The following is a 7,500-nucleotide window of genomic DNA, read 5'->3' as shown; positions in this document are numbered from 1 at the left end:
CAGCGATCCCTGCACACTAACACTATCCTACACTCACGAGGGACAATTTACAATGACACCAAGCGTACAAACCCAAGCCAATTAATCTAAAAAACCTGCACGTCTTTGGATTGTGGGAGGAAACCGAAAGATCTCGGAGAAAACCCACGCAGGTCACGGGGACAACGTACAGGCGGGATCGAACCCGGGTCTCCGGCGCTGTAAAGGCAGCAACTGTAAAGGCAGCAACTCTACCGCTGCGCCACCGGTGGGGCTAGTGTAGCGGGGACATGTTGGCCGGTGTGGGCGAGTTGGGCCGAATTGGACTGTTCACACTGTATGACTCCATCACTCCAAGGCAGGACCCAAGCCTGACGTTCCATTTGAACTTTTGTAAGGATGTAAGGATTTCCAAGCACTGAACGTTGTCTCTCGGGTCCTGTTAATCCAACACTCCGCTGAGTTGTATTGATGTGGGGTAGTTCGGCTATCAATCACCTCCACATGCACGACATGCCACGGAGATGAGAGGACAGGGGAACCTTAGTATTGACTCCTTTCAGACTTCATTAGGTGGTGAAGATTGAATTTGAACGCAGGTTCGTCGAACATCAAGTGAACCTACATTTAATCATAACGATTGGCCTTCATCACGAGAGGATTTGAGTACAGGAGTAAAGAGGTCCTTCTGCAGTTGTACCGCGGCCCTGGTGAGACCACATCTAGAGTATTGTGTGCAGTTTTGGTCTCCTAATTTGAGGAAGGACATCCATCCTTGCTATTGAGGCACTGCAGCGTAGGTTCACGAGGTTAATCCCCGGGATGGCGGGACTGTCCTACGAGGAAAGATTGGAAAGACTGGGTCTCGGCCCGGAACGTCACCCATTTCTTCTCTCCAGAGATGCTGCCTGACCTGCTGAGTTACTCCAGCATTTTGTGATACCTTCGATTTGTACCAGCATCTGCAGTTATTTTCCTACACAAAGACTGGGCTTGTGTTCACTGGAATTTAGAAGGATGAGAGGGGATCTTATAGAGACGTATAAAATTGTAAAAGGACTGGACAAGCTCAATGCAGGAAAAAATGTTCCCAATGTTGGGGGAAGTCCAGAACCAGGGGACACAGCCTACAAATAAATGGGAGGCCATTTAAAACTGAGGTGAGAAGGAACTTTTTCACCCAGAGAGTTGTGAATTTTTGGAATTCTCTGCCACAGAAGACAGTGGAGGCCAATTCACTGGATGAATTTAAGAGATAGAGCTCTAGGGGCTAGCGGAATCAAGGGATTTGCGGAGAAGGCAGGCACGGGTTACTGATTGTGGATGATCAGCCACGATCACGATGAATGGCGGTGCTAGCTCGAAGGGCCAAATGGCTTCCTCCTGCACCTGTTTTCTACGTTTCTATGTTTCTCTAAAAACAACTAGTTAGCTTTATTCCTTCACTTGTAAAGTATTATCCTTGCAAACTATTATTGTCTGTGACTGCTTTGTTCACTCGCTGGTTGTTTTCAAGGACATATTTTACAATTAACTATTCGGGAAATGTTTGTCACGTCATCCAGACTGTAATGTGGCTTTTAATTCCGTTTATGAGCACATAAATTGGAACTGTAAAGCCTGCTATTTCACCCACGCCACCACCCCCTACATAACAGACTAATACCATCCAATAAACACTCACTTTCATGGCTTATTAGTGACCACATATTTTTTTACTCACTTTGGAAAGTGGAATTTGGAATCAATGTTTAGTTCAGTTTAGTTTCCTTTAGAGATACAGCGTGGAAACAGGCCCTTTTATAGACAATAGACAATAGGTGCAGGAGGAGGCCATTCGGCCCTTCGAGCCAGCACCGCCATTCAATGTGATCATGGCTGATCATTCTCAATCAGTACCCCGTTCCTGCCTTCTCCCCATACCCCCTGACTCCGCTATCCTTAAGAGCTCTATCTAGCTCTCTCTTGAATGCATTCAGAGAATTGGCCTCCACTGCCTTCCGAGGTAGAGAATTTCACAGATTCACAACTCTCTGACCGCGCCACCGTGCAGCCCCGTGAAGTCTAACATTTATGAGGCTGGCTTCATAGACTTTGTTGAGTTTTGGAAGTAACTCCTCGCTGAAATATTCGACTTTCTTACAGGATTGGAAGGGCGGATCTTAGACATGATCGGGCCTTTCTGCCCACCGAGTCGGCGCCGACCAGCGATCCCCCATACACGTCACGGTGGCACGATGGCGCAGCGGGAGAGTTGCTTACCTACGGCACAAGAGACCCGGGTTTGACCCTGACCGCGTGTGCTGTCCGTACGGAGTTTGCACGATCTCCCCGCGACACGACCTGTGTACGGTCAGAGAGAGAACGTACAAACTCCACACAGACATCACCCGTGGCCAAGATCGAAGCGGGGTTCACAAGTTCATAAGTTATAGGAGCAGAATTAAGTCCATCAAGTCTACTCCGCCATTCAATCATGGCTGATCTACCGTTCCATCTCAACCCCATTCTCCTGCCTTCACCCCGTATCCCAGAACATAGTTGCACACGTATTCTAAGAAGATAACTGCAGATGCTGGTACAAATCGAAGGTATTTTTTCACAAAATGCTGGAGTAACTCAGCAGGTCAGGCAGCATCTCGGGAGAGAAGGAATGGGTGACGTTTCGGGTCGAGACCCTTCTTCAGACTGATGTCGGGGGGGCGGGACAAAGGAGGGATATAGGTGGAGACAGGAAGATAGAGGGAGATCTGGGAAGGAGGAGGGGATGGGAGGGATAGAGGAACTATCTAAATTTGGAGAAGTCGATGTTCATACCACTGGGCTGCAAGCTGCCCAGGCGAAATATGAGGTGCTGTTCCTCCAATTTCTGGTGGGCCTCACTATGGCACTGGAGGAGGCCCATGACAGAAAGGTCAGACTGGGAATGGGAGGGGGAGTTGAAGTGCTGAGCCACCGGGAGATCAGGTTGGTTAAGGCGGACTGAGCGAAGGTGTTGAGCGAAACGATCGCCGAGCCTGCGTTTGGTCTCGCCGATGTAGAGAAGTTGAAACGATCGCCGAGCCTGCGTTTGGTCTCGCCGATGTAGAGAAGTTGTCATTCCTGGGATCATGCTTGTAAACATCCTCTGGACCCTCTCCAGAGCCAGCACATCCTTCCTCAGACATGGGACCCAAAACCGCTCACAATACTCCAAATGCGGCCTGACCAGCTCCTTATATAGAGCCTCAGCGTTACGTATAAAATTATAAAGGGACTGGACAAGCCAGATGCAGGAAAAAAATTCCCAATGTTGGGGGAGTCCAGAACCAGGGGCCACAGTCTTCGAATAAAGGGGAAGGCCATTTAAAACTGAGGTGAGAAGGAACCTTTTCACCCAGAGAGTTGTGGATTTGTGGAATTCTCTGTCATAGAGGGCAGTGGAGGCCAATACACCGGATGGATTTAAAAGAAAGTTAGATAGAGCTCTAGGGGCTAGTGGAATAAAAGAGAAATGGGGAGAAGGCAGGCACGGGTTACTGATTATGGATGATCAGCCATGATCACATTGAATGGCGGTGCTGGCTCGAAGGGCCGAATGGCCTCCTCCTGCACCTATTTTCTATGTTTTCCATCTGTTCCATCCCTGTTTTTATATTCCTGTCCTCTCGTAATCGGCTGTTTCTCTCAATTGTACTGAAGCTGGAACTCCTGAAGCCATTTCAGAGAAGAGGAGGGAGATTTCCTCAGGCAGTATTTGTCTTTCATCTGACATTACTATAAACAGAACTGCTTATAAACAGAACTGCTTGTGCTTTCTGCTTCTGCCACCCTACGGCGTACAAATTAGCTGACAATCCACACACTGTAACAGTGATAAAAATGTCACATAAGACATAATGCACATCAAAACCGTCTTGGACTGTGAAGGCTGCGTTTCAACACAAGTCGTGCTTCTTTCAACACAAGTCGTGCTTCTTTCTTTCTCTTTGGAGTGTTTTCCTGAAAGGCCTGGATGGAGTGGATATATAAGAAAATAACTGCGGATGCTGGTACAAATCGAAGGTATTTATTCACAAAATGCTGGAGTAACTCAGCAGGTCAGGCAGCATCTCGGGAGAGAAGGAATGGGTGACGTTTCGGGTCGAGACCCTTCTTCAGACTGAAGAAGGGTCTCGACCCGAAACGTCACCCATTCCTTCTCTCCCGAGATGCTGCCTGACCTGCTGAGTTACTCCAGCATTTTGTGAATAAATGCCTTGGATGGAGTGGATGGTCAATTTTAGTTTCGTTCAGAGATACAGCGCGGAAACAGTCCCTTCGGCCCAACGAGTCCGCGCCGCCCAGCGATCCCTGCACACTAACACTGCCCTACACACACACACACACTAGGGACAATTTACATTTTCACCAATCCAATTAACCCACAAACCTGTACGTCTTTGGAGGGTGAGAGACCAGAGATCTCGTTAACCTTCGCTGCAGAGGCCGCAAGTGTTAAATTGCTTGATTGCAGCAAAAGGTTTTTTTAGATTTTAGATTTAGATTTTCTTTTTGATTTTTTAGATTTAGAGCAACAGCGCGGAAACAGGCCCTTCGGCCCACCGAGTCCGCGCCGCCCAGCGATCCCCGCACACTAACACTATCCTACACACACAATTTACCCAGTCAATTAACCTACATACCTGCACATCTTTGGAGTGTGGGAGGAAACCGAAGATCTCAGAGAAAACCCACGCAGGTCACGGGGAGAACGTACAAACTTCGTACAGACGGCGATTGATGGATTCTTAATTAGTGCGGGTGTCAGGGGTTAAGGTGAGACAGCAGGAGATTGGAAAACATAGAAAACATAGACATAGAAAATAGGTGCAGGAGTAGGCTGATCATCCAAAATCAGTACCCCCTTTCCTGCTTTTTCCCCCATATCCCTTGATTCCATTAGCCCCAAGAGCTAAATCAAACTCTCTCTTGAAAACATCCAGTGAATTGGCCTCCACTTCCTTCTGTGGCAGAGAATTCCACAGATTCACAACTCTCTGGGTGAAAAGGTTTTCCCTCATCTCAGTCCTAAATGGCCTACCCATTATTCTTAAACTGTGACCCCCTGGTTCTGGACTTCCCCCCCAACATCGGGAACATTTTTCCTGCATCTACCCTGTCCAATCCTCTAAGAATTTTATATCTTTCTATAAGATCCCCTCTCATCCTTCTAAATTCCAGCGGATACAAGCCCAGTCGACCCATTTGTTTCAAATTGGAGGGAGAGGGAGAGATAGATCAGCCATGATTGAATGGCGGGAGGAGACGTGATGGGCCGAATGGCCTAATTCTGCTCCTGCAACATGAGCTTATGGGTATCTCTGTGACTCTATGACTCTGAAAAGAACTCATCTCCAATGTTCCCAGATAGTCCTACTTTAACGGCACTTTCTAAATTTGCTGTTATCTTCACACTGAGTGTTGGCTCTGAGTAGATATGATCACCCGTGTTCTAATTTCGTGGGCATAAAAGGCCTCGACACATTCAACTAATCAATGTCCTTTTCACAAAATGCATCGACCAGTTAAATCAAGCAGCTACTGCCTTCTGGAAAATATTTTCAAATCCATCTGGTGTCATTTTAACTTGGAAAAGAATTGAAAAACAATTTGTTGCTATTATCCGAGACTATTCAGATCGCACATTCCATTTTCAATTGAACCCATTTATCTCCGTGACTTGCTTTTGCAAAGCCATTTGCTTCAAAACCATCTAATGACAACATTTCAAAAGTGTTCAAAGTTCCCCAATCCTCTGTTCTGCTTGGTTAGAGGAAATCATAAAAAATATATATATAAAGCAGAAATCGCTGTGGCAAATGACAATAACAATTTGGATTCAATTTTTGCATTCGACACTGCAAAACGTCCCAAACACACGGCCAATACAAAGTCGGACGATGAGGCGGTGAAGAAAAGAAATTAAATGGTCAAAAGACTGGTTAAAAAGGTAAAGCTGCTAAAGGAAAAAAAACGGAGAAAGAGAGATACAGACAGATAAATTCCAGCGTTTATACCAGAGCTTTGGGGCGGTCACGGTGGCGCAGCGGTAGAGTTGCCGCCTTACAGCAAATGCAGCGCCAGAGACCCGGGTTCGATCCCGACTACGGCGCAGTCTGTACGGAGTTTGCACGTTCTCCCCGTGACCCGCATGGGTTTTCTCCGAGATCTTCGGTTTTCTCCCAAACTCCAAAGACAATAGACAATTGACAATAGACAATAGGTGCAGGAGTAGGCCATTCAGCCCTTCGAGCCAGCACCGCCATTCAATGCGATCATGGCTGATCACTCTCAATCAGTACCCCGTTCCTGCCTTCTCCCCATACCCCCTCACTAAGAGCTCTATCCAGCTCTCTCTTGAAAGCATCCAACGAACTGGCCTCCACTGCCTTCTGAGGTGCAGAATTCCACAGATTCACAACTCTCTGACTGAAAAAGTTTTTCCTCATCTCAGTTCTAAATGGCCTACCCCTTATTCTTAAACTGTGGCCCCTTGTTCTGGACTTCCCCAACATTGGGAACATGTTTCCTGCCTCTAACGTGTCCAACCCCTTAATAATCTTATACGTTTCGATAAGATCTTCTCTCATCCTTCTAAATTCCAGTATATACAAGCCTAGTCGCTCCAGTCTTTCAACATATGATAGTCCCGCCATACCGGGGAATTAACCTAGTAAACCTACGCTGCACGCCCTCAATAGCAAGAATATCCTTCCTCAAATTTGGAGACCAAAACTGCACACAGTACTCCAGGTGCGGTCTCACTAGGGCCCTGTACAACTGCAGAAGGACCTCTTTGCTCCTATACTCAACTCCTTTTGTTATGAAGGCCAACATTCCATTGGCTTTCTTCACTGCCTGCTGTACCTGCATGCTTCCTTTCAGTGACTGATGCACTAGGACACCCAGATCTCGTTGTACGTCCCCTGTTCCTAACTTGACACCATTCAGATAATACTCTGCCTTCCTATTCTTACCACCAAAGTGGATAACTTCACACTTATCCACATTAAACTGAATCTGCCATACATCCACCCACTCACACAACCTGTCCAAGTCACCCTGCAACCTCATCATCATCATTGGTCCAAAAATGCTCACCAAATCCACCCAAAACTTCATCCTCAACATTGATGGTCTCCCAGTATCCACCTCACCTCACATCCGGAATCTTGGAATCATCCTTGATCAAACCCTTTCCTTCGACAAACACATCAAACACATCACAAAGACAGCCTTCTTCCACCTCAAAAACATTGCCCGTCTCCGTCCATCCCTCTCCTCCACAGCTGCAGAAACCCTCATCCACGCCTTCATCACCTCCCGTCTGGACTACTGCAACAGCCTCCTCTATGGCGCACCCTCAAAAATCATCAATAAACTTCAATACATTCAAAACTCCGCTGCCCGTCTACTCACCCACACCTCGATCCGTGACCATATCACCCCCGTCCTTTATAAACTCCACTGGCTCCCCATCCCCCAGAGCATCCAGTACAA

This window comes from Rhinoraja longicauda, chromosome 7 (assembly GCF_053455715.1).
Source record: "Rhinoraja longicauda isolate Sanriku21f chromosome 7, sRhiLon1.1, whole genome shotgun sequence".
NCBI lineage: Eukaryota > Metazoa > Chordata > Chondrichthyes > Rajiformes > Arhynchobatidae > Rhinoraja > Rhinoraja longicauda.
The sequence above is the reverse complement of the archived record's forward strand: the minus strand, read 5'-3'. Positions refer to the sequence as shown.